The sequence below is a fragment of the Boleophthalmus pectinirostris genome, unplaced genomic scaffold, assembly GCF_026225935.1.
Source record: "Boleophthalmus pectinirostris isolate CB_2022bp ecotype Guang Dong unplaced genomic scaffold, ASM2622593v1 HiC_scaffold_1, whole genome shotgun sequence".
Taxonomy (NCBI): Eukaryota; Metazoa; Chordata; class Actinopteri; order Gobiiformes; family Gobiidae; genus Boleophthalmus; species Boleophthalmus pectinirostris.
Genome location: NW_026570970.1, coordinates 10159872 through 10187586, shown reverse-complemented (window position 1 = coordinate 10187586; position 27715 = coordinate 10159872).

The following is a 27715-nucleotide window of genomic DNA, read 5'->3' as shown; positions in this document are numbered from 1 at the left end:
TAGACTTTTTATGTGAAGACTAATAAGCATTATATTTCCATTTCACATGATCTTGTACCTTTAAAAACTGTAAACAAACTTACCTTCAAGAGCCTTGTGGGGAAGCTGGCCCAGTGTGGTCTTACTTACAGCAAAGTGTCTTGTACCAGACTAAACTGATTAAAAGATTACTTCAGTTCATTTAAACTCAACTAATTACAAACTAAACTGTTAACAGAAACTAAGTAATTTAACCATGTTGCACACTACTACACTTAAAATTTAAAAAAAAATAACGTATTATTGGTGGTTGGAACTCAAAAAACTTAAGTAGACTTCAGCTTTTGTACCTCATCTGAGGGTTAGGACCGCCCACCAGGCCAGTCCATTTATCTGTGCAGGTAGGGCTCTAAAATTAACAAGTATTGATAGTTTTACAGGTTTCACTCCCATGACAAATTTGTTCAACATAAAGTCATAAATACAAATTAACCTGAAACAAAGTACAGAAATCTAGAAAAGCACAAATGCAAACTCCAACACATCTCCAATACAACTCCTGTCAATGAAAACACCCCTCCACATGGTCTGGCCCATGACCTCAATCAAAGGTTATAAAATGGACAACATTGGGCACGCCCCCTTTTTGTCTGGACCATGTGGTGAACAAGGTAAGTTTTGCAAATATGGATGTGTTTAGCTGAAAAGAATTAGCAAATAGTGCGTGTTTAAATATAATAACAATGTTTTTTGTGATAAAGTAACAAAACATGAATCCAGTTCCCAGTTTGTTATGTCAAGTTATTCAGTTGTGTTTGGCAAATTAAGAAAATGAAGTTGCAAACAAAATAATGCGACAAAGTGACCATAAAATCCATAAGCCCATACAACAAATTAAATTAACATAACTAAACTTTACATTAAAGAGGGAGTGTTTTAACTACACATAGCATATTTAGGTGACCATGTTTTATTGTTTGAAAATGCTATATTGTCTGGTTTGTTTTATATCTTTCACATTTATTTTTGTGTCCCCTTCACTTTGCTCCCTGCATTAAGTCACTCCCCCTTCAGAGCGCTATCACTAGAGTCAGTGTGCGTTCTGCAAATGAAACCAGGTTTGTCACGTTGCTATGTACAGTTTTGTCTCATGTTTTTGTGTATTTATTGCAAATTGTCGTGTGGGAGCATGGATAACGCAGGCTTGTGAGCTCATTTGACAGAATGTTACAGCGAACCCGTAAGGAGTGTTTGAATAGGGCCCGAGAGAGATCGCAAAATTACTCCAACATGCATGGAAGACTTCTAAAAGCTCTTCTGCATGTTTTTGGTGAGTGAACATTATAACAGAGTAAAAAGCTAAAAAATATGCATAACGTACTCTCATTAAACTAAAACTATTACACACTATTTCACATTGTCTTGTACCTTTCAAAAAACTTGACACAGAATCCATAGACTGTCTCAAATAGATGCATCAGGGATTTCGGACTTCCAGTCTTAGCGCAATGCATACTGGGAAGAATTTTCCAAAAAAGTGAGCATCAAAATTGCCATGTTTGTTTTCCCAGTTTTCCCATATCGCTTTTGTTTATTGTTCTGATATTGTCATATTTTAGTTTTGGGATTCGGATATCGTCATTGTGTGATTGCTGGATGTACTAACAACGGAAAATGGCTCGAGAAATGTGCTTCGGAAGTTTATGAACTCCATAAATGGAAAGCCGTTTTCCACTGTTGGAACATCCAACAACCACACAATTACGATATCAGAAAGCTTTGAGCGCAGCTTTGTTTTATTAATGTTCATTACTGAGAAAACCTGCTCACAAATCTATTATTTCTAGTTGCATGTCTGCGGGCACATCAGAGGTTTTGACTGTGAATGGTGTACGAAAAATTGCAAATTCTGTCTTCAGGTTTTAAAATATATTTAACATATTTTAGTAGAAAATCTGCTGAGGGCCAGATTAAAGGTCTTGGAGGGCCGGATCCGGATCCCCAACCCTACTCTAAACCGTGATCAACTAGCAGCTTTGGTGATATATTTACAACGATTCACCGCGTCTTGTTTTGGTAGTGTGTGGAAAAGCCTGTTTGATTGGTAACCCTTGTATCTATTTATTACACCATTGTGCCCGCCAGCCACCGAGTCTCAGCCAAACCCGTGGGAAGACCGTAAAACGCGCCTCCAAAACAGCACCGTTCTGTAACAGACGTTGCCGTTTTGTTGCATGAAAGGTGCACTATATATTGTATTTTCTGCACTGTAGGGCGCGCTCATAAGCCTCCAACCCCATCAAAAAACGATTGCGTGCTCCACAAATCAGAACGCCCTATACACAAATCCACTCAGGTGTCCCAGCATGACTTCAGTAAACTACAAAACCGCACCACCCACAGGCGCACGCAAACCGGTGCGATTTATATGTGAAAAAAGTTCAAAAATGGACCATTCAATGTGCGTCTTATAATTCAGAGCGCCCTATAGTGCAGAAAATACGGTAAGGTTTTGGTCGGGTCAGCTGCTTGTTTTTATGGATATGTCATTGCTCTGCCTGAAATGTTTCACAGTTTGACATTAAGCAACTCTACCTTATATTTATTCAGTTACAGGTGGTTTTATAGCCCAAAAATTACAGAAGCCGAGAGGGGTCACAACAAACACAAACGCCGCAACAAATACAAATACGACAACACAACAAAAAGCCACAACACACCAAAAAAAGCCACAACGGAAATGACTACGGGACTCTATTTTCCGACGGACCAATCAAGCGGCAAGTGAAGAAGAAGAACTACAACGTGAAACGAATAATGATAAAACAATAAATTACTTTTACTTACGTTTCCAACTTCTCTGTTCCTTTACTTTTCACGTTGTAGTTCTTCTTCTTCACTTGCCGCTTGATCGGTCCGTCGGAAAATAGAGTCCCGCGGTCACTTCTGTTGTGGCTTTTTAATGTGTTGTGTCTTTTTAATGTGTTGTGTCTTTTTAATGTGTTGTGTCTTTTTAATGTGTTGCGGCATTTGCATTTTTGTTGCGGCGTTTGCATTTTTGTTGCGGCATTTGCATTTTTGTTGCGGCGTTTGCATTAAAATAGAAATAGAAATAGAGTCCTGCGGTCACTTCCGTTGTGGCTTTTTTTGGTTTGTTGTGGCTTTTTGTTGTGTTGTCGCATTTGTATTTGTTGCGGTGTTTGCGTTTGTTGTGACCCCTCTCGGCTTCTGTAAAAAATACCTTGAAAAACACGCATTCGGAGTGTGAGCGGGATCGCCTATCCTCAGATGTAACCTGTAACTTCTGGTTTGTTCTCCAGGATGATAAAATGGTTTAATGCCATACTGTGAAACATTCCAGAGAAGGCAATAACATCTCCATGAAGAAAAGCATTTGACGGACCCTCCACCAGAAAAGCTACACGGTGCACACTTAAGTTCCAGGAAAAGACTTGGGCCTTGAGGTTATTAGTTACCAGACCCTAACGAGCGAACCCGTGTATCTATTTATTACTCCATTGTGCCCGCTAGCCAACAAGTCTCAGCCGAACCCGTGGGGAGACCGTAAAACCGAGCTTCCAAAACACCACCTAACTGTAACACACTTCACCCCTTTGTCGCGTTAACTAGGGGAAAATCTGCTGATGAATGCCTGGTATGTGTTTTCTTTAGAGCAAAAGAACTACGTGAGAACAAATAAAACAAAGTGTAATGCAAATAAAACAAGTCAAGTTGTTTTTACTTGGACTTTATTTTTTTTCTTTCCGCTTCACTAAATAGTTTTGGTGCTAGTTGTCTTGAGTACGACGTAGTAAACTCACCACGCTAAGAAAAAAGTGGAAGAAAAGTAACATTAGTATTTTTAGCCAGGTTTTAGAAAAGTTTTTAACTCTTCCAGGCTGATAGTATCATATACGACACCTGGGAATAAGTATATAACCACACATAACTTTCCAACCAGAAACGATAGAAATGTACTTATTTTTTACTTGAAAAGCTTGGACCTGCAGCTTTTCGAGCAGTTTCCCAGCATTGTTCTACATCACACGAATGCTGCATGTTGACGTAGGGTAAACGAGTGTCTAATAGGAATTTTGTTTTCTGCCAAAACTCATGCACTCCCTCTATTTTGATCAGCCCAAACTTTGTCAAAGAGTGTAGTGAGTCAAAATTAACGACTGCTCTGAGCGTCTGTGTTTGTAACAATTGAAAAAGCCGCTCTAAGTGCAGTTATTTCCCCCCCAAAAATGGTAAATTACGCATGTTGGTCTGCATAATTGTGCATCCTTTGCTATTTTTATTTGAAAGGTTTATTTCAAAATCAAAATCTACAAATATAAATGTAATAAACAACATGGAAATGCAGGAAGTGATGTGGCTCTGTGCCCTGGACCTGACACTTTCCACGACTGGCACCAGGAAAGTAAAGGGGCAATTGCAATTTTTTGTTTTGTTTTGAGGCATTAAGGGTATTTTTTGTTTACTTACAGACTTGATATTTTGCTCTTTTGTAGCTAAGACCCTAAATTAAGCATTTTTATATCTAAATTGTTGTTTATACATGTTTGCTCTGTGTTTAGTTTGAAAGAGTCAGAATTTTATTTTCCATTTTCTGATCCTTTAGCTTTTATTACTGACATATGATACAACTACAGCAGCAGATTGTAAATTAACAGGTTATACTGAAAAAAAGGATGTATAACACTTATTAGAGGGTAAAATTGGGAGTTTTATTAGCAAATTAAGAAAAAAAAGGTGAGGACAAATGTACTAAAATTGCTCTTAGGTCTGGAAACAGGTCTGTTAACAGTTTGCCTATTTCGACTAGCAAAATTTTAAGCAAGAATTTAAAAGTAACAGCGGCTAACCAGCTTAAAATTTGCTGAAACACTAACAAGCTTTCAAACATTTAACTAGTCTATATATGTTTTTGCTAGTCCCCGTATCTATTCATGACTCCATTGTGCCCGGTAGCCACCAAGTCTAAGCCGAGCCCGTGGGGAGACCGTAAAACCGCGCTTCCAAAACAGCACCGTACTGTAGCACACGTAGCCCTTTTGTCGCGTTAACTAGGGGAAAATGCGCTGATGAATGCCTTGAATGTTGTCAGCGCTCCCCCGTGGCACTGTCATAAAAGTTATAAGTGTTTCCCCTTCGCCTGATTGCCACGCTAATAAAGACGTTGATTCATTTTACGCATTCTCTTGACACGCGCGCATTCCTCCGCTCCCGTTAAGCGCCTCCCCAAACCCACGAGCTAGCTGGCTATCTGTCAAGTCAACGAGACAGGTACAGTGTGTCATTTGGTTCATTTAAACATATTAATCTCCTATGTGCCAGGACAGGCCTTCCCTTGCTATGTTCTGTAAGGGGTACGGAGTTCAAGCTACCTAAACATACATTAAGAGTCTGGAGAACCGTGCGCTTGACAAAACAGCAATTTAAGACTTGCACAAAAAACACACAAGTTTCTAAATCCCCAAATTGTTGTTGTGGGTATTTCACAAACTTACCGTCGTAATGAGGCCGTCGAAGTCCAATCAAGTCCAGTGTTTATTCAGCGGTGGAAAAAATAGCCCGGCTGTAGACCGCAGTATACAGTAAGGCTTTTTTTTGACTAGCTTATGTTATGTTGTGGATGTATGCTGCCAAAATATTGAGTTTCCAAAGCAGGGTATGTTGATGGTCATTGGGTTATTGTATAAGAGCTTGTCTAAACATAACTTTTGTGTGTTTGTTAAATTTTTTAAAACCGAGATCAGATTAAATACATTTACATTGCTCGAGACATTAGAAGTATATTAGCGTGACATACAAAACTGTAATTTACAACATATAGATATGCCTAGTTTTTTAAATGTTGGGTTTTTTTTAGAGCAAAAGAATGAGCTGAATGTGTTGGTGTAGTGTTAGCAGATTTATTTAGTTAACAAATTAAACAATAAACTTCTTTCATTTTTTTTTAAAGGTGAGCTATAATCACTTAGCCTCATTCATCAGGCAGTTTCACGTCATAGAAACTGACCTTGCAGCGTTGGGATTCGTTCGCTTGACGGTAGGCGGGTACTTTTTACCCTTACCCTTACCTTACTAACCCTTCACCGCTATTTGGTTGTGACGTATGTAATGCGCCGCTAACAGGCTAACTGGTAAATCAAGCTTTTCCCAAATCCCGTAGAAAGAAGGGCAATAATGTCTTTCCCCTTGATAAAATTCACCGAACATTCTCTTTGTTCTGGCTTTAAATCCTCGATCTCGGAAATTGTTGCCAAGACAGAATGTATGGCTCTTTGCTGATTGGCTGGTGCCCGAACTCGCACTTCTGGGGATTTTGTGAACTGTCTAGTCTATTCCGATTCCTGGCCTAGTCGCTGGAGAGAAATTAAATTGAGTGGAGGCACTAGGTGGCGCCAACTTGGCTAATAATCACTATCACTTCACAATAGTTTCAGTGCTAGTTGTCGTCAATACAACGTAGCGCCCTCACTGTAAGACCAGAATTATGGAGAAATAGAACAAACCATATTTTACCTCATGGAACTTCCAGATTAACTATAACCCTCAATTATACAAAGTGTCTGTATGTGTATTTATATACCAGTAGGTTTGAATACTAACATGTACATGTGTCAGTGAGTCTGTGTATATGAACATTGACGTGTATTGGATTGTGTGTCTGTATTGTGTATGCGTGTATACCAAGATTTAAGATTTAAGTAGATATTTTTCATGCACTCATAAAAGATCACTTTTATGGTGTTTTCTGTAAATAGTTCTGCCGTCTTGTATCCTGTTCTATAACTTCAGCCTAAAACCCTTCGGTCTGTAGAATCACTTTAGTGACATGCTTCATTTCTGTGTTAAACCGTTGCAATGTGATTAATGATTATTGCTAATTGACCGAAGAAAAAATAAACTAACCACCCATGCGAAGCAAAAAGAGGAAGAAAAGCAGCATTAGTATTTTTGTTTCATGCTTGAGGGGGAAAAAAATGGTTTAATAGTTTGTGTAATTTGTTGTTGTTTTTTTAATATGGAGTTCCACAGTAAAAACCTTTTGAAGTCATTTTTATACTGCATTTAAAGGGGTGATTCAGAGTCATTTCAACCAACCAGGGTCAATTGCTGCTGGATAATAGGTTGGGTGTGACGACCAAATTGGAAGAAATTGGGATAAAATGTGATGCAAATTGATGATAAAGGAAATGTGGGAACATGGGGCCTAATTTTGGAAAAAAAAAAAAAAAAAAAAAACTTGGAAATGAGGGAACATAGGGCTGTGGGAACATAGGCACACTGCCTTAAAATTTACTCAAAGACTTTAATAACTTTGTGGTTTATTGAGTTTTAGGAAAAGACTTGGGCCTTGAGGTCACGAGTTCTTTAATGCCGGATGTACACTGTGTGATATTTTTGATTATTTCACTCAGTCCCAGTTCAAATTGTACGACCAAAAAAGTTCAGAGCTCGTGGAACTACTTCAAGAGTGCGAAAAAGTCATGGGAGGCGACTGGATTTCTAACAGGTTTGATATTCTTGACATACGATTGCCAATCAGGAGATGGTCGTGAGTATTAATCGGTTCTCGTTACCCCATGTTTACTACGCGAAGCACAAGACACGATTAAGCCAAAAGTCGCACGAGTGAAAAATTGGCTCCAAAAGGCCAAAAATTGGAGAGCGTACGTCCGGCTTAAGCCTGTGTAATGTTTTTTGCACAATTATCATCAATAAGGATTTGTACTATTTAATGCCAAAATGATTCCTCAAACAAAGAACAATTTATAATCGTCCAAGAAATACTCAAATTTGATGCACATGTTAAACTGTTCCATTTACGTTCACAGAAAATGCTGCATAGTACAAAACACTATCTTCCTCTAACCTTCACCAGATGTTTTGCCTAAACATGACCCCAGCCACCCTGCTTTGCTGTTACTGCCTCATTTCTCACAAAACATGGGCCATAGACTAGACATTGGTATATTACTGTGGAAATGAGGATGGCTTCAGGACTCTGTAGACCTCTTATTTAACCGAGCATCAAAGTGAAGAGCAGAGGAGCACCACAGGGGGGCATTTACGTGAATTTATGATTCTGTTGCATTCTGTTCAAGGCCAAGAGGTGAGTGTTATAGACTGGTTATAATAACAGAGCATTCTTTTAAGCATACCTTTAGCCATGTAATCTGCTTGGAAGAACTTTTTTCCCCATGTATCTGAGCAGAATTTGTCTCGCCCCAGTACAGATATATTGTATAAACAGATTTTGAGGTCCATTAAGTGCTGTCTGCATCTTATTACAAACTGTTTTATTGCCAAATAATCAGGAAGTGTGTGTTGGAATGCTCAGAATACATAAGGTAAAAGAGAAATAACTTCAGACCACTGCAAACCATTTAAAAATTAACTGGTTTTGTTTTTCATGTTTTTAAGACCGCAAAAATCTGCTATTTAAGTGGTAACAGGATGCTGAGCACCACAGTAAGTCTATGGTACGGTGGCTGAAGAGGGGCAAACACACTGCAATGGACCAATTCATCTCAGAAGCAATGCAAATTCACAAACTCAAGCACAAGTTTAAACGAGGCACAAACAAAGAACGTGGTGCAAATGGAAAAAAAAAACACGCCGCAAGAAACAAATTCAATTCGAGTTTATTTATATAGCACATTTAAAACAACTTCAGCTGACCAAAGTGCTTCACATGCAAGTCAACAAAATAGAAGAAAGCTACTGTAACCCGCAACTGAGACACTTTTATTGTTGCGGGTCAATTCCGCTTTACCGATCGATCTCCCCCGCTTCCTTTAAGTTGCGGGGTCATCGTGTCACTTCCTCCTCCTCCGCTGTGGCTGTGGCGTGGTCTGGGCGTCGGCAAACAATTTCAATAAACTTTCAAACTACGAATCCTACAACATCCACATTTAGAGCCTCCATACACATTCACATAAACCGGGCCGTGTGTGGAGAGAAGATTACAACCCAAAATTCAAAGGTCAGGTTTTTTTTTTTCCTATGGACTGATCAAACTCCAGCTTCGCAGAAATTCTCAACTCAACTAGAAACCGATTGATGGACGAGCTTACCCAGAACCTGAACTTAGATTAACTTAGACTAAAATACCAAATAACTGGACTGTTTTATATTTCGTTTTGTTCTTGTTGTGTTCTGTTTAAAAAAATATATATTTTCAATATACTTCACCCAAACTTCAAATTCCTGTCTGTCTTTTCATTCACACTCAGGCTTCTAAAAGGACAATCTTCTGATGCAGCCTTTGTGGCCGTAGTCTGCCCCTAGCCCTAACAAATTTGCGTTACACTACATATAGAGATAACATGTACTACTGAAATTGTTGCAAGAAACAAAAACAACCAAAGCTATCACAATCAGTAAAGGTAATGCTTTAACAGTGCTGGCTATGCTTGTATAGGGCTCTTTGTATGTTTTCACATCTGCATAGTACGGTGGCCAAGAAAACAGCTTCAAGTACAGAAACGATGCAAATTCACAAACTCAAACACAAGTTTAAATGAGGCAGAGACAAAAAAACGTGGTACAAATGAAAAAAAAAAAAAAAACTACAGATAGAAAAATGAGGCAATGCACCAAGAAAACACCTGCAAAAGAAAAACGCTGCGTAAAAAGTCGCCACAATGGAAGTACTCCAAACCTGCACCTGTCCCATTTCGACAAGGCCTTTGCGGTCCACGGACACGGCTATTGAGAGCGCCCCCTGCAGGTTTGGAGCACTTCCGTTGTGGTGACTTTTTATGCAGCGATTTTATTTTGATTTTCATCGTTTTGTGGTTTGCGTCGTTTTTCTGTCTGCAGCAAATTTGATGATGATACATTTGTCTTTGTTTCTTGCAGCACGTTTTTTTTTTTTTCATTTGTACCACGTTTTTTGTTTCTGCCTCATTTAAACTTGTGTTCGAGTTTGTGAATTTGCATCGTTTCTGTACTTGAAGCTCTTTTCTCTAACTGAGACACATTGGGCTGTTGCAGTGCGTTTGGGCCCCGTCGACCACCGTACGATGCAGATGTGAGAATGTGCAAAGAGCCCTATACCAGCATAGCCAGTACTGTTAAAGCATTACCACTAGTCAAATCAATTTATAAATATTTATAAAGCGCTTTTCATACAAAACTGTAACACAAAGTGCTTTACAGTGATTAAAAACAATCCCACATTTCCATCCACCCACCCACCAACCCAACCCCCACACCCCCAACCTCACACAACCAGACAACCCGAACACACACACACACACACACACACAAACACGGTAAAATACATAAAACGACACATAGTAAGATGTGAGGCTGAATACAGGCGAACCAGTTGAGAAAGCACCATCAGAGGAGACGTCTACACCGGGAGCAGAGAGACGTCCACCACCACCAGGAACCGCCACAGGAAGCCAGGGGAGAAATGAAGCCTAAGCACCAACTCTCCACCAGGAGCCCACGGGACAGACCCCGGCAGCCACAGCCGACCTCTGCTCCTGATGCAGAGGGCTCCTACTAGTGACTGTGATAGCTTTGGTTGAGCTCATTGGACTGCAAGTGGTAGTTAAAGTAATCCTGGCAATGGAGCTCAACAGTTCTGCCGACTTCAAAGACCGCTGTGGTTTCCAGTAGTACATTTTTCCATAGACTTTCAATTGAAACAAATATTAAGAGTTTAAAGTCAGGACAGAGGCTAACGTAAAAGAAAAGTCTATAGTAAATACTGGAATTATTGTAAATATCTTCAATCGTGGATGGAACTACATTGACAAAAAAGCAATTTAAAGGGCTCATATTACACTATTTTCTGATCTATGTTAGTGTTTCCTCACCATAAACATACCAAAGCTGCTGCAGTTTGTTTCATTCACCCAAACCCCTCTCTCAAATGGAAAACGCTCTGTTCCACCTTGTGATGTCATGTGGCAATACAGGAAGTGCTCTGCTGTGTTTTTAAACTCCATACACCTTCACTAGAATCATTTTGATAATTTCAGATCTGGAATTGCCAGTCTGTACTGAACTAAAAATAAAAGGAGCTGTGAAATTGAAAACTAAAGCTTTATGACATCACAGGGTGGACCAGAGCATTTTGAGTTTTGTAGATGTAGACAGACTAATAATAAACAGTGACTCAAACATGTGTGAATGAAAAAGAACATAACTGTGGGTATGTTTTCGAGGAAGTAACAGTGGCTTAAAGCTCACAAAAGTCAATATTAAACAATAGAGGAACTTTAATATAGCACAATGATTGTACTCACCTCTTCATTCACCTCTTCATTCACCTCTGCATGCCTTTTACCTTTTTTCCACTCTTTTTCCCATAATTATTGAAACCAGAGAAGACTGCAAAAGAACGGAAGTACATTCTGGGCTCCTGTATCATTCTTGAGTTGTCAGCTCCTCACCTGAGGCTGAAAAGAACATCTCGACATCGAGGGATTTTCTTAGAAAGACGACTTTTACTGAAAACTTCTCACAGCCTCGTTTTCCCCAACAGATAATATGTTTGTGGGAACATGATGACACTGAGAAAATCACTTCACAACATGAGCCTGTGAAAAACAAGAACGCATCTGAGTCATTCACAAAAAAACTTTTTTTGAATGACTCAGAATGACTTTTTTTTTGGAAAACTCACTTTTTACTTCCAACTTTCATTTTCAGCTTGGTTCTCATTATAGTTTGACTGCAGTTTGCATTTCGAAAGCCTTATGTAGCCTAGAGATGTTTTCTATTTTAGGTCTGAATCTTTAAAGGAGTTATGTCTTTTTACTGTCTCAAACAACAATTAGCATTTTTTACCAACATTCTTTTACTACTTTCTACATTTTGTATACACACAAATGATGTAGCAAAGAAACAAAAGTTAAATAAGTCAACAAAAGTATCCACCCTTTGCTTTGTCGATGCTGCAAACCCTTGGCCTTCTCACTGAGTTTAATGATGTCTCCTGAAATAGTTTTCACTTTCACTTCAGACATTTGCCTTGTCAGCATCAAGGAATATCCCTAAAAGTCTAAAACAAGTATTGAGTAATCTTCTGTTTCTTTTATCACTACATTTCAGTGTGTCCTTTCACTTTTGATGCCTTCAGACCAAAACTACAATATAAATAATCATGGAAAATAAAGAAGAAACATGTCTGATAGTGTAATTTCTATTCCAAGAAATGATGACGACTGACAAAACTACCCTGGATTTTTTATGCGTTTTTCTTTTATGCTTTTATTTTTTTGCACTTGACTCTGCGGTCGGTAATGCGTCATGGTGGCTTTGCATGTCATTCAAAGAAACTAAAGTGAAATATCTGTCTTTTTTAAGTGCTTGGTAAATGAGAGGTTATTTTTCCATTTCACGTCAGGAAACCATCAAAACAAATTTAAACCCATTATCTTAATAACATCACAGCTCTGTATTTTGAGGTAAAAATTACGTAGCGTTGACTTAAGTACATTCATAAAGCAAATTGAAAATTAAAAGCCAGGACCGACCCAATTAGAAGTTTGCCGGGCTAAAAGCAGTTCTCTCAAGTCATGCGTGTGTAAGAAAACCACACCTCCTCAAAGTGTCCTCCGTCATTCGCGAATCATGGCCAATTCAAGCCTAGAAGCAATTTCAAACTATCAGGCACGGGGTTGTTTACTTGAGTAACTTGTACTTTTCTAGCAGCATACTTTTACTCCAACTTGAGTTATAGATATGGCAGTGTAACAGTACTCCTGAGTAAAAGTTATTTTTGGTTACTCTTCCCACTTTGAGTAAGAATTTGCCACTGTAAAGATACAAGTTGTCAGAGGTGGGTGGTATTCAGTTACATTTACTGAGTTACATTTACCTGAGTAACGTTTGTACTTTTTAGAGTACTTTTCAAGCAGCATACTTGCACTCTTACTTGAGTAAAAGTTTGGGTTACTCTTCTCATTCTGAGTAAGAATTTGCCACTGTAAAGATAAAACATTGTCAGAGGTGGGTAGTATTCAGTTACATTTACAAAGTTACATTTACTCGAGTAATGTTTGTAAGAAAGTGTACTTTTCAGAGTACTTTTCTAGCAGTATAATTGTACTCTTACTTGAGTAAAAGTTTGGGTTACTCTTCTCATTCTGAGTAAGAATCAGTCACTGTAAAGATACAAGTTGTGGGCAGTACCATTACATTTACTTATGTAACTTTTATGCTTTTCAGAGTACTTTTCTAGCTGTATACTTTAATTTCTACTTGGGTAAAATATAGCGTATCAGTACTCTTGATGAGTAAAAGATTGGGTTACTCTTCCCACTGTGAGTAAGAGTTTGCCACTGTAAAGATATAAATTGTCAAAGATGAGTAGTACTGAGTTACATTTACTTGAGTAACATTTGTACTTTTCAGAGTACTATACTAGCAGCATACTTTTACTCGAGTAACTTGAATAATAGCGTAATAGTACACTTAGGGCCTTTTTACACGAGAACGCTTGTGGGTACAAAATATTTTATCAAAAGTGCCTTTTGTTTAGATGGTGACAGCGTTTTGGGGCTTAAAAACGCAAAAATCTGAAACCATCCTCCAGAGTGGAAAAGTTGAATACACTCCACCATAGCGTTTCCGTCTACACTGCCCAAGACGCAAAACTCTGGTCAGATCTGCTCACTTCGTGTACACGTTTACGTTACATACAGTACACAGAAACAAACATGTCAGATAGCATGCATACCTAATCAAATTCCACACACTTTTGCATCACCTTTATGCACACAGATTTCCCCCCGAAAAAGCAACGCCACTTTTGCATCTTCCGTTCAGACCGTCACCATATAAACGTAGCCAAACTTGAGTAAAAGTTTGGGTTACTCTTCCCACTCTGAGTAAGCTTTATGTTGACAGTATGAATTTGAACAGTTATGTTTTATGTAACATTTATTCCGATATTTTTTGTTCTGTCCTTTAACAATACAAAATTTTGTGCATTATTTATTGATTTATTCTTCAAATTACATTAACTTCAAATTATAAATCAGATATTATGTTCCAACAGCTACTCTTTAAAGGCGTTATTACACAGGTGGAGATGCTTTTGTTTTGCCTGTAATGTTCCGCAATATGGTATTAAACTTCTATGAAATTGTTGGTGTTTTTATTGTTTAAAAATTTCTTTAAAAGCATGTATTCTGACTGAGTAGATTCGCCTCTTCACAGATCTCACCTGTAAATTGGCCTTGTGGCGTCTCCTGCTCGACTCTATGGAGATTGATTGACGTTTAATACTTTGAAACATTGCAGCATCTCCATGGAAACAAGCAAATGGTGGGCACTGTACCAGAAAAGTAAAAAATGCACCTTTACGTTACTTTTACTTGAGTAGAACTTATCCCAAATACTTATTTCCTTGTACGTGAGTAATTTCTTGGACCACAACTTTGTACTTCTACTTGAGTAATATTATTTTGAAGTAAGCGTTACTCTTACTTGAGTACAATTTTACTCTACTCTACTCTCTGCAAACCAATTACAGATACAAATCACCCCCTCCTCGCTTGCTCACGTCCTCCTCCTTACTTACCTTTTCCGTAATCTCATCCAATCCTCCCTACAGCCACGGTAACTCCTTCAATTACTGCTCGTGTTTTTCCTTTTTTTTTTTTTTGTATTTTTGTTTGACAAGAGCGTAGTGGGGACTTGACAGGAGGGCAGGTTTTTTTTTTTGAGGGGATTTGGGATTGTGTGCCTGTGTTGACGGAGATAATATAGATGCCTAGTGGAGCGTGACCCTTCACAAAAGAGCCATTGCTTACTCTGGGTAAATTATTGAGCGTGTGCAAACGTCATTTAGGCCCACATAGGACGTAAACACTTTTATATCATGTCTTCAAAGGGGCTGAGTCTTATTGTGAAAACGGAACTGTTGATCTAGGCCAGTGTTTCTCAAACTTTGGGAGAGGACGTGTGCTACTTAAGGTTTTCTTCCGTTTTAGTATTTTTATTCACATTTCTGCGCTCTTTACTACTGTATCATAAAACACATTAAAGGTGCACTGTGTAACTTTCCTTGGGGAGGGTCCGCCAGCTGCTTGTCAAGATGGAGCTGTTATTGCTTTGTCTGGAATGTTCCACAGTAAAGCATTAAACCAGTCTATGTTCATAAAGATAAGCAGAAATGAAACTCGGCCAAAACGCAGGTGGGTCATTCCATGCCATTTCACCAAATGGCCCACGCACTTCGCTCTCAAAAAATTTAGAAAAAATTACCAAATAGTCCCTTACTATCATGTACCAACCCTGTGAAGTTTTAGTGACCATGTTACGTTTTCTTGTTTTTAACAGGACCCTCACACATAACCTATTTCAAATTTTCAACATTTGGTGATTTCTTTTAACAGTCCTAGTACAAATCTTGATTCTCAAAAAAATTGTAAGGGTCTACTACACCTATAAGTAGGTTTAAAAAGGGGTTAAAAATGGTACGCCACGAAAATTAACGAGTTTTTTTAATTTTTATTTTGAAGTTCATATAAAATGAAAATGAGTTGTTACCAAACTTTCAATCGATGTTATTTGAACACAGAATAGAGGACTACAAGCCTACAAAATTTGAGCCCTCTATGTATGATATTTATGGAGATATCGACCTGTGAAAATGACTGAGAAAAAATGATACGATTTTGGGCCCGTAAATTGACAAATACTCCCCTCACTAAATGAGCTGTAACTTGAAAAGTAATGATCAAAAATCACTAAAATTTCACAGGGTTGGTACATGATAGTAAAGGACCAGCTGGTAATTTTTTCAAAATTTTTAAAAAACATGATACGTAAGATTTTCTGGAAATTTGATGAAATGGCGTGGAATGACCCAGGTCAAATCTGGGGTGAGGCGTCTCTGTAATTGAATAAATGCAGAATATCCAAGTTGAACATAGTACTGTGGAGTATTCCTTGCAAAATGATCTCAACATCCCCATGGAGACAGGCAGGTGGTTGACCCTCTACCAGAAAAGTTACACAGTGCACCTTTAAAGCTCCTATATTATGCAAAATTGACTTGTGAGCTTTAAGACGTGTTAGAGGTGTTAAACTCAAATTCACAGAGGGCCAAAATTAAAAACTTGGACTAAGTTTTGGGCCAAATTATATATTTATTGAAACATTTCTGCATGTTTTCTCTTCTTTCGAGATATGTAATGTTAAACCTTGTCTTATTAAAATAAATGTTTAATAATAGTTTTGCTTAAACATTGAATCCAGAACAAGCAGAACATAAAATAATTACATTTTAAATAAATAATGTCTCTATCGCATATCTGTAGCCGGCGGGCAGCTTTAATACATATTTGATATTATCTCGCGGGTCAAATATAATTATATCTCGGGCTAAGTTGATGATAAGACATGTCTGTGTTAGAATGTAAATACAACAAAAAACATACTTGGAGTTGATTTGTTTCCTTCACCCATGCATTGAGTAAGGCTGGGTATCATTAAGAAGTTGCCGATACAATACATACCTCGATACATATAGTTGCAATATGATGCATGTCTTGATACAGTGAGCTTTCAATTCAATATGGTTAAATAAAAAATAATGGCAAAATCGTGGCTGTGATACTAAAAGTCTTTGTTATACCACTTCTTGTGCAAAGTTAATATGAAACACAAACATTTTAATCCTCAAAACAATGAAAATGTCAAACGTGTTGCATAAACGAGTTTTGTTCCTATAAACAAACAACAAAACTGTAGCTCTGTAACAACATAATTTAGTAAAATAAACCAAAAAACACTTTTGGCGACATATCGATACAACAGCCAGCAATATCGATACTGTATCAGCACTTTAAACAATATGATATATAGATATTTTGATATTTTTGCACACCCCTAGTATTGAGTAACCCTGAATTATTGGTCTGTCCAGAACTGAAACCATCCAAACAATTCCAGTGAAGGTGTATGGAGTTTAAAAACACAGTGGAGCAGTTTCTGTATTACCACATGACATCACAAGGTAGAACAGAGCGTTTTCAGTTTGAGAGAAGAACTTCATCTAAATATGTGTGTTAAACGTCTGAATGAAACGAAACACAACTCCAGGTCTGTTTTTATGAGGAACAACATAACATAGACAAAAAAGTTGCATAAAATGGGCCCTTTAATTATAGTGGAGTATCCTTATCTTTCAGCTAAGGTGGTCCTGGCCGAGCCTAGCTAAAGATCTGGACATGGATCCCAGGGCACTGCACCGTGGCGCCCACTAATCCTGACAGGTTTACTCCATTGGCACAGAAAAATGGGTCAAATGCAAACCAAAATTGAAAACATTTTGTCATCCAGTCCTTTTTTGGATAAACACAGGCAGTTGTTTTCACGTGGTTTTGTCTTTGATTGGATAAAATTCTCTGGTACTGATTCTTACCCAACATAATACCTCAGTCTTATTGTTTTTTCACAAATTCACAAAACTTTACAAGATAACGTAGGGAGTAAAAGATGTAAAATTCAACTTCTCAATACTAACTTGAACTTAAAACAGCTTATTTCGTGATACAATTTGATTATTTATAGTCATTATTATAGGAAAGTCCATCAGCATTTCATTCCTGTGGGTGCCTCTTGTAAAACAAAGCCACTTGTAACTTTTTCCCATGGGAACGTGAGGAGCATTATTGTCGTGGAGATTCTGCGCAGACGTCCTTGGCACCGTGTGTACAGTTGGTGGCCACCTGCTCCATATCTGCGTTACTTAAACTGCATATTCTCATATTAATGGCTGTGACAGAGATTCATGTTTGCAAATATATGTCTGTGTATTTGGGGGATGCAGCGGTTGCCGAGTGGGAGCAGACACTTTTCCACAGCGATGTGCGTCACTGAGGCAGATTAGAGCGAGGAGCAGGAAATATTAGAACTCCAACTGCAAATGGAGCAGAAAGGAAACACATGGGCTCGGCAACTGCAACTGGATTTATACTGATCACATGCATTTAGAAATTGTATGAATCTGTTTGTGTTTATTTGAAAGGACAGAACAGAGGGCATTGTTACATTTACCAGAGCAGCCAGTGTCATTTCCATAAGCCACAGCCAAGGGCGAATTAGAAGTCCTGGTCCCTCACAGACATGTAAAGGAATTAACTGCAGTGCTTGTATGTTTAATATATTAACCTGAAAAAAAATGGAGAGAGAATATTGTAGTTCTTTGTAAAAATACTAATCTGCTAAATTAACTGAACAAATTAAAATTTTGAGCCTTAAAAGTGCACATCAGCTGGTTTCACTTTGTGGAAACCATCTGACTTCGCAGCATTAGGATTTGTTCACTCGACGGTAGGAGGGTACTTTTTTTAATTTAACTAATTGCTGCCTTTTGGTTGTGCCTTATGTAATGTGCCGCCAACAGGGCTAACTGGTATATTAAGCTTTTCCCAAATCCAGTAGGAAGAAGGGCAATGACGTCTTTCCCCTTGATAAAATTCACCAAATATTCTCTTTGTTCCGGCTTTAAATCCTCAATCCTGGGAATTGTTGCCAACACAGAATGTATGGTTTCGTCTACATCCATCTCACCAGTTATGTTTACTGTTGTGCTGTACCACAAAAGGGACCCAGTCATGGCTTCACAATCTACAACTTCCGGGGTTCTTGCAAACTGTCTAGTGCAGGGATCTCCAACCTGTAGCTCTCAACCTCTTTCCAAGTAGCTCGCCAAAGGATTTCTGAATTATGAGTATTGCGCTTAATAACTAAAATTGGCTTTATTTACACTGTAAATATATAATTTTGATTCTTAACTTGTGCTCTAATACATAGATAATGGTTTATGTTTATTAGGCATCTAACCAAACCTTCTACTTTTTCAATTTCTTGCAACCACTAAAATGAGTAGCTCTTTGGCATTTTTGTTTCATAAAGGTAGCTCACCTGAGAAAAAAGGTTGGAGACCCTGGTCTAGTGTATTCCAATTCCTGATCTAGTCACTGGAGCGAAATTGAAATTGAGCCGAGGCACTAGGCGGCACCAGCCTGGCTAGCGCTATGTGATTTTCTAACTTAGGGTTCGTCAATCATTGCTTTTCTCCACGGAGATGTTATAGGTTTGTGTTACTTGATAAATACATCAGCCCAGCAGGTGATGGACACCCCACCAGAGAGGTTACATAGTGCACCTTTTAATAAAAACCTCTATCCATTTTCACAAGCAAAGCTCCTGGGTCTTACATGGATCGCCTCAGAGATATGAACAAAATAAATCATATCAAACATTTATCATATAAGTGCTTTCATACGCATGTCTTGAAAAGTGGACACCCAGGACAGCTACCAATAACAAGCAGAAACAACAACATTCCAGATTGGAAGCAGTGTTGTCATGTACAGATGTATCCCTCTATCGACCTCTGATTAGCACCATTGACCCTTGACCCTTTGGCTGCAGTTACCCCTAAAACCATACATGTCTGCACGTCATCGCTGGGACCTGCTGTTGCTCAAGTCCAAAAAAGTTAACTCAAAGAAGACCTCTGTACAAGGAAGTCAGATGTCCAACCTGCCCCATAAAATGTCTGGGGGATGGTGGTTTGGGGGTGGAAGGGTCCTTGCTGAGTTGACCTGGGTGACCTCACTGACCCCTAGGCCTATGCTTCCTTAATAAGTGTTGCCCTCCCCAGTGCTAACAGAATGGTCAAACATTATGTCAAGGGTAATTAAAGTCCAAGTGCCCCTGACCCTGATATAATCCCCTTTTGAAAGGATCTCCAACTGTTTGCTGTGATTAAGCTCTCGGGGAAGATCGGTGGCCGCTCCAAAAAAAAAAAAAAAAAAAAAGCCTTTTATTGCAGTTTTTATCACCATATTAAGTGTCCCTGTAGCTCGAGATGTCGTCCACAGATTCCAAAGACAACACGTCGGCGCGTTTGAGCCGTCATTGAACATTACAAGAGCAAATGGCCGCTCGCTTACACACTTCGGAAGCCATAAAGAAGTCCCCAGGGTCAAGAAGTTCCTTTAAAGGAGGCTATAAGCTAACAACTGGGAATAACAGGGAACACAGTAAAGGCAGAATGGAAGTGTGTTTATGAGTCACCCATCAGTCAAGTATTGTTGTGTTCAGTTGGTTGGCGGTAAAGCTTAAGGTAATACTAGTAATGCTAATGGGAAAGGTCTATAGGTCAGAAACCTCTTTAAACGTGACCCCGTTGAGTTCATTGTCAGTCAGATGTACGCTTTTGGATTGGTTACTGGACTCATAAGAGTTACACAGGCAATTGCGTTTGGAACCAAAACAAAAAAAAAAAGAGGGGAAAAGGTCTTTATACGATTTTCAAACTGACAAAATTATCAACCCATACAAAGACACTGTGGAAAAAAATGTTACTTGCATAAAAATAACAAAATTGGAGCACTACACTGGGTCAAAAAAATTACGCATACAGGTGCTCATCAAACCGGAGGGCTTAGATTCTCGTAAAATAGAAAAAAGGATGGCAGACGCGTTTTGACTACTTGGTCTTCATCAGGGCTTAATGTTACTTGCATACTTTAAAAATAAAAACTTTAAAAAGACTAAAATAAAGAAGTGTGTGTTTTTTTGTTTTGTTTTTCATTTTTGGTTGTTTTTTATGGCACCGAAAAACAAGCGTCCTTAATATAAGCATATAAGCAGGCAAAAGCAAACTTATTTTCATGGAAGGATTGTTAATTTAGCTATAATCCTCAACAGTATGACATAAAACTCAACGGAGGATGTTCCAAAGTGTGGTTTTAACTGTCTATTTGCAGGAAATCGTGCAGGTCATGTGCCACCTCCACTAAGTTACACTGTGTTGCGTTAACTTCTTCTTGACTTGAGCTCGTACAATCGGTCAGTGCTGCTGTATATGGCCACCACATGTACATCAAATATTTAAAATAATGCATAAGCCCAGAGACAATTGTATGCACCCGTACTTCCCAAACTTCAATGCATCTTAAGACTTCTCACCCTATAAAACTATGAAAAAAAAAAAAATCAACCAAAAAACATGGGAAGACACGAAGCGCTCTCCGCCAAAGTCAAGGCTGAGTCGGGCATCATCCATCAACACGGCTCAAACTCTTAACACCGACCACATTTAAGCTCCTGTAGGCCCCCGGACTGCACGCAATACCCCACTTCCACCACAAACACCCCCCCGCCTTTGGACCCCCCCTCCCCTCGGCCTCCGGTCACACAAACACTGACCACACGGACGTCCCACCGGCCCGCCCCCCCCCCCCGAAACGAAATGACAGACTGCCCTTGCCATGTCCACTAACGGTCAGTCTAATACGCTGGAGGTCACTGGGATTAGCGGGGTGGGGGGCGCGGGGGAGTCATCTTCACAAGAGCGGAGCAGTTTTAATATGAGATCCTACAAAGAGGTCAGTGTCCGAAGGCGGGATGTGATGCTGGGGCTGCAGTTGCCAAGTTGGTTTCTTTATAGCAACTTCGGGGTTCTTTTTATTGTTAAATTTTGACCGTCGCAGATTGGGTTCGGTGAAGATCTTTTTGGATTGGAAGAGCAATGCAGGTTATGCAGAACTCGCGAGAAGAACATGATTTTTATAAACTTATTTTTACTGTTTTTTCAGATCGGTTTCACATTTATAAACTCAGTAATGACCATTTATAGTTTCAAGTAATGACTGAAATACAAGATTGTTACCGTAATCGTTTAAAGCCATTATTGATGTAAGGTGCATTATAACTTTTTGGTTGGAGGTCTGTCACCTACTTGTTTCTATGGAGATGTCATTGCTCTGTCTGGAATGCTCCACAGTATGATTTTATTTCAATTACAGGTGGTTTTAGAGCACAAAAATACCTCGAAAAACAAAAAAAATCTGACCTGTAACTCGGTCTGGTTTGGTTTCTCCATGAAGATAGAAAGGTTTAATGCCATACTGTGAAACATTCCAGACAAAGCAATAACATCTCCATGGAGAAAAGCATCTGACGGACCCTTCAACAGAAAAGTTACACAATGGAGCTTTAAATATGCTAATGAAAATGCGGCTGTCACACGCAAAGCTTAACTCGGGAGCTTTGTTTTATAGTGCTTTTTTTTTTTCCTAAGTTGCTTGTTTCTCTTTGAGTATCTGGCAACCCTGACTGGGACACCCTCACCACCCCGCCCCCACCCATCCCATCCCATCTCGGAGACCCCCCCCCCTCCCAATGGCGGAGACCCCATTTCCCATCATGCCCTCACCCCCCGGGCTCTGGATTGGGAGAGCAGCGCAAGTCATGCAGAACTCACGAGAAGAACATGCTGAGGGTGAGCTCATCGGATTAGGGCCCAATGCGGAGGCTCATGTGCCTCCACCCGACACGTCCAGAAATAACAGAAGGAGAGGTGAAGTCAAGCGGACGTGGAGGGGTCGGGATGGGAGTGCGCAGCGTGGTAGAAATACAATAGAATGTGGTTAAAGGAGACGAATAATGCAATATCAACTTTTATGAGCTCGTAAACGTCCCATATATTACGCAAAATTGACTCTCGGGAGCCTTTAGCCATGTTATAATGTTGTTATCTCTTCAAAAACATACCTGGAGTTGTTTTGTTTCATTCACACATGTTCACAAATCTCTTCATATTACGATGCCTGTGTGTTCAATTTTGTTCTTTGTGTTTTTGGTTTATGGACTTTGGTAAGAATGTGCAGTATTTAGATAAACAAAGTGCGGTTGATCATTGTCATTTAGGTTCTGCAAAAAGTGTTTTGTAGCTTTGATATGAGAGTTAAGGCGTAAAAATGGATATAAGCCTGTGCCAACATGAACTGAGTATTTGCAGCTTGAGTGGCAAGATTTGCAATTTAGGCTAAAGTGTCAAACTGTAGACAAAAAAAACAGTAAATCCAGCCCAAGACTCTGAATGATACATGACGACAGGGTTTCAAGATGTCACATAGCCACTTTTCAACAACAAAAAACATTAAATGCACAGCTTGCTGCAGTGAAATAGTGACGGGACTTTTGGGAATCTGAGTATTTTGGATCTCTTCATTTCAAGAGTTCAAAGTCTGTTTTACGGTTTATGACAGAATCCATCAACAAGTAGGTGGATTAGTTTCAGTGTAGTTAGCTCCTCCCTTCAGGCAGTGTCCACCAGCATCTGACCAGAACTCAAAAAGCAGCTTGGATGAACAGTAGGGGTGTAACGATATCCAAATCTCACGATACAATATCGTGACGGTATGAACCTCACGGGACGATATTTATTGTGATCTCGTGGGAAAGCTCATGATATTGTGGGGAGGCTCACGATTAGGGATGTAACAATAATCAAATCTCTCGGTACAATATTTTCACGATATATACATCTCACAGTATGATATTTATTGCGATATTTTGTGGAGACTAACAAAACTGTAAATATGCTACTTTTTCCTCTTAAAATGCCTTGACTTAATCCAAAGAACTAACTACTACTTAAAAGTGCTTAGAACTATTATTTCTTCATGTAGTCTGTACTGAAATGGAGCAAAGGATCATGGTCTATGTAGTTCCCTCTGTCTTTTTTTTTTTTTTTTTTTTTTAAGCTATTGCTGCACCATAACTCTTTATTTAAGCAAAGAGACTTGTAATTCGATATATTGTGATGGTCCACGATATTATTGTGAGAACTTTGACGATACGATATCAAGATATTTCGGTTATTGTTACATCCCTAATGAACAGTGAAACCTTTGTCCAGTTGACAGAATTTTTTTTTTCTTTTGTTATCCAGTTCCAAGCATTCACCTGATGTAACCTGAAGCGTTCAGAAATGTCACATCACTGCACTGAAAGACCAAAGTGAAGACGCCTCTCAATATTACAATCACATTTCTATTGTTACGCTATTGTAGATCAATTTTACCATTTACAATGAACAAAACGTAAAATGATACTAAACATCAGGGGTCTCCAACCTGGAGCTCGGGAGCTATCAGTAGCTCTCCACCCCATTCAAAGTAGCTCATCAGTGGATTTCTGCAATGTATCTATTGTTTTTAATAACTAAAATTATATTCATTACTGTTGTAAATGTATATTTTTGATCCCTAACTTTGTATACCAATAAATGCATAATGTTTTATGGTTTATAGACATAACTGTACCCCATCTAAAGCAAACTTGCAAACACTAAAATTAGAAGCTTTGTGGCATTTTTGTTTGGTAAAATTAGCACACTGGAGACCCCTGCTCTACATGGTATGTTCTGTCCTTCCTGAAATGAGCTTACAGGTATCTTTACATCTCATACATATAAATACATGCTTTGTACAAAACATAAGAGTACGAGTAGATCTGGTCAATTTAGAATAAATTTGCAGAGTTTGCCAGGACTCCTAAGTAATCGACATTCTAAATAATAATGGAACATTTGGTGTTAAAATAATGTTTGCAAATAATGCAGATTTGAGAGATTTCCACACGAGAGCTGTCACACGACACGATGAGCCACATTCATCTACTGCAGACATGTCAAACTCAGGCCCGGGGGCCAAATTTGGCTCGCAAGATCATATGAAATATGTATTAGAGCTGGCACGTTGGCTACAGATAGACTATAGAGACATTTATTTAAAATGATATTTTATATTATGTTTGTTCTGGTTTCAGTGTTTAAACAAAACTATTATTAAACATTTATTTTAATAAAGGTTTAACAATACATATCTCGAAAGAAAAGAAAACCTGCAGATGTTGTTGAAATTTTTCAATAAATATTTAGTTTTTCCCATGACTTAGTCCCAGTTTTAGTTTTGGTCCTCTGTGAAGTAGAGTTTGACACCTCTGAACTACTGTATGTGTAGTTCCTTATACAAGTACAATATTCAGTCAGTACTTCCTCTTCATTCTTTCTTGACCATACTTGCACACTTCTTAGATCAGTGTTGGATTACCTGGAGATATACTTGAAAGCAAATACTTAAATATCCTCTTACCAGCACAGCTTTACAAGAGAGTTTATTCAGGGACAGTTTTTTAATCCAAAAAGTGTCAACCACAAACCCAAATCAGCCAACAACAAAGGCACGACGACAGGGTACTCCAGGTAAGAATGCTTATTTGTGGTGCGATAAGAAGCCGCGTGAGATCATTTATCAAAAAGTCCACAACATCGTAATCACAAGACGACAGAACACAGATCAAAGATTACACCCGGAGAGTTAAATTATCCTTACTTGTGATGCTCAGAGTTGCTTTGTGCGATGCCCAAACGCCTTGACAATCTGACTCTTTGACGGGAGCACATAGCGGTGATGAATGGGGCGAGGCGCGAAGCTTTTGAAGTGATAAAACAAAGAAAAGTAGACGATATGGGCCGGGTGCCAGGGTTTGGGGAACAGGGGCTGAAAGGGGGGAGAGGGGAGAGCTCATGATCGCTAACGGGTGCGTGCTTTGATCTGACGCCCAAACAAACGGACAGATACAAAGGCTAATCAACACCTCAGGCTACAAACCCAAATTTGCTCCTGTCAGTGTCTATAAATTACCTGCCATCACAGAGGAAAGGCTTTTGTGTAGCGCTGGAAGGACTACTTGGACTACTTTGAGTTGGATTCTGTTGCGGTTACGAAATGCTATTAAGAACTGTGTATCTAAAGCAAAGAAATCTGAATCACTTTTAATGAAATAAGTAGCTTGGCCAGTCCAGAATATCTTTGTATTTTTATTTATTTTATTTTTTTGCAAAGTCTGGTCTCCACTCCTGCCATTGTGACGTATGTCAAACAAAGGAGCTCATTGGTCACCCCCATTTTGAATAGAATTAAATGAATGCTTGCTCATTTTTTTCAGTCCTTTTTTTCTTTGTAATCAGTTATTTGTTTTGATACGTACATAAATATGTCTGGCATTAAAACGTGTACTCTTTGCAGACCGCATCAACATATTTTATGGTAGTCACAATTACAGTGACCTCATAAGTTCTCTAAATGCGGAACTAAACGAAATTAAAAAGTGGACGGTCCAATGAGGTTCATTTGGTCTTCTGGTATTTTATGTTATTAGGTTCTTTTTACAGACCAAGAGTTTGTTTTCGTACCTGACAGTTTCGACTGTTCAATAGCGCTCTTCCTCTGGGTGGTCACGTGATGTTGCTGTGCCATGTCCGGTCGGTTGATTTATATGGGATTTGGTGCTGTCTTCAAACCGGTGGAGGCAGGATGATGAAAAAGTGCAGAGGTCGATGAAAAAATACAACATCAAGACACCAGTGAAACCGTACAGAAAACTCAGAAAAGTACTCGTCCACCCAAAAGACAAAATAGAACAGGAGCATGTTCTGCAACAAAACATACATTGGGGAAACAGGGAGGGCGTTCAGTACACGAAAAAAGGAACACAGAACAGAATGCGAGAAGGAAACTGTGAAGGCGTGCACACAAGCAGCAAAACACAAAGCAGAACAGGAACAACTCTAATCGGCCGTTTCTAACACTGGAAAAGCGAGAACCACATTATGGACTGGGATGAAGCAAACATCATTGGGTCAGAGGAAAACAAACATCGCCGCTGGATTAAAGAGGCAGTCGAAATACGGAAACGTGCCCACGGGACTGTAAACCGGGACGAGGGGGCTTTTTAACTCTCACACACCTGGGATACTGTCCTGAGGGGAAGTCGGACTGCAGATGGCGCTGTCGTCCTGCCTCCAGGGAAGGAAAACAGCGCCAAAACCTGTTTAAATCAGTTGACCGGACACGTCACAGCAACATCACGTGACCACTCTGAGGAAGACGAAACTGTCACGTATGAAAACAAACTCTTGGTCTGCAAAAAGAACCTAATAACATAAAAAAGTGGATGGATATGAATAAATTGTCATTAAACTTGAATAAGACCAAGGCAATGATGTTTGGCAATCACAAGATTAACACAGAGTTACCAATTATGATCGAAGGTGTCCAAATAGTTAAGTTATGTTGCCAAGTTATAACAGTTACTCATTGTCCCCCTTTGTAAGTACCATTTTCCGGGCTATTAGACGCGCTCTTAAGCCTCCAACCCCATCAAAAAACTATTGCACGCCCCGCAATCCAGAATGCACTATACACGAATCCACTCGGGTGTCCCAGCACGATTTCAGTAAACTACAAAGCCGCAAGCACGCACGGAGCAGACAGCGAAAAACACCAGCAGCCACACTCATCACTCCACGCCGACGAGGAACGGAACGGAGGAACGAACCGAAAAAGCGAGTGCAATGTGCCACTTCTAGACACAACTGAACAACTGAGTCACTGCGAACACGCCGACAATCCAGCGGTCCCAGACAGCACCCTCCCTACACGCCACAACTGAACAAAGTGAACGCGCCAAACAAAGTCCGACTAACCCATTGACCTGTTGTGTTTCGTTTTAAAGTCCGGTGCGGTTTATTTGTGAAAAAAGTTCAAAAATAGACCATATAATGCGCCTTATAATCCAGAGCGCCTAATAGTGCGGAAAATATGGTAGTTCATATCGTTTAATGTAGAATGTCTGAAAAATAAAATAGAAAGCTTATTTTAAATTAGAAAAGGAGGGTGGGATTAAATAAGTTTTCTTCTTCCCACTCCTTTTTGGGCAATGTTTTGTTTTGTTTTTGTGGTTATTTCTGTTATGATTTTACTAATGTTGTGTGTTCCATTGTGTAAGAATGGAACACAAAATAAATACATAAATAATACGAATGGACCACGTGTCTCCCTGATTGGCCTACTCCACCTGTCCATCACGCCCCTCT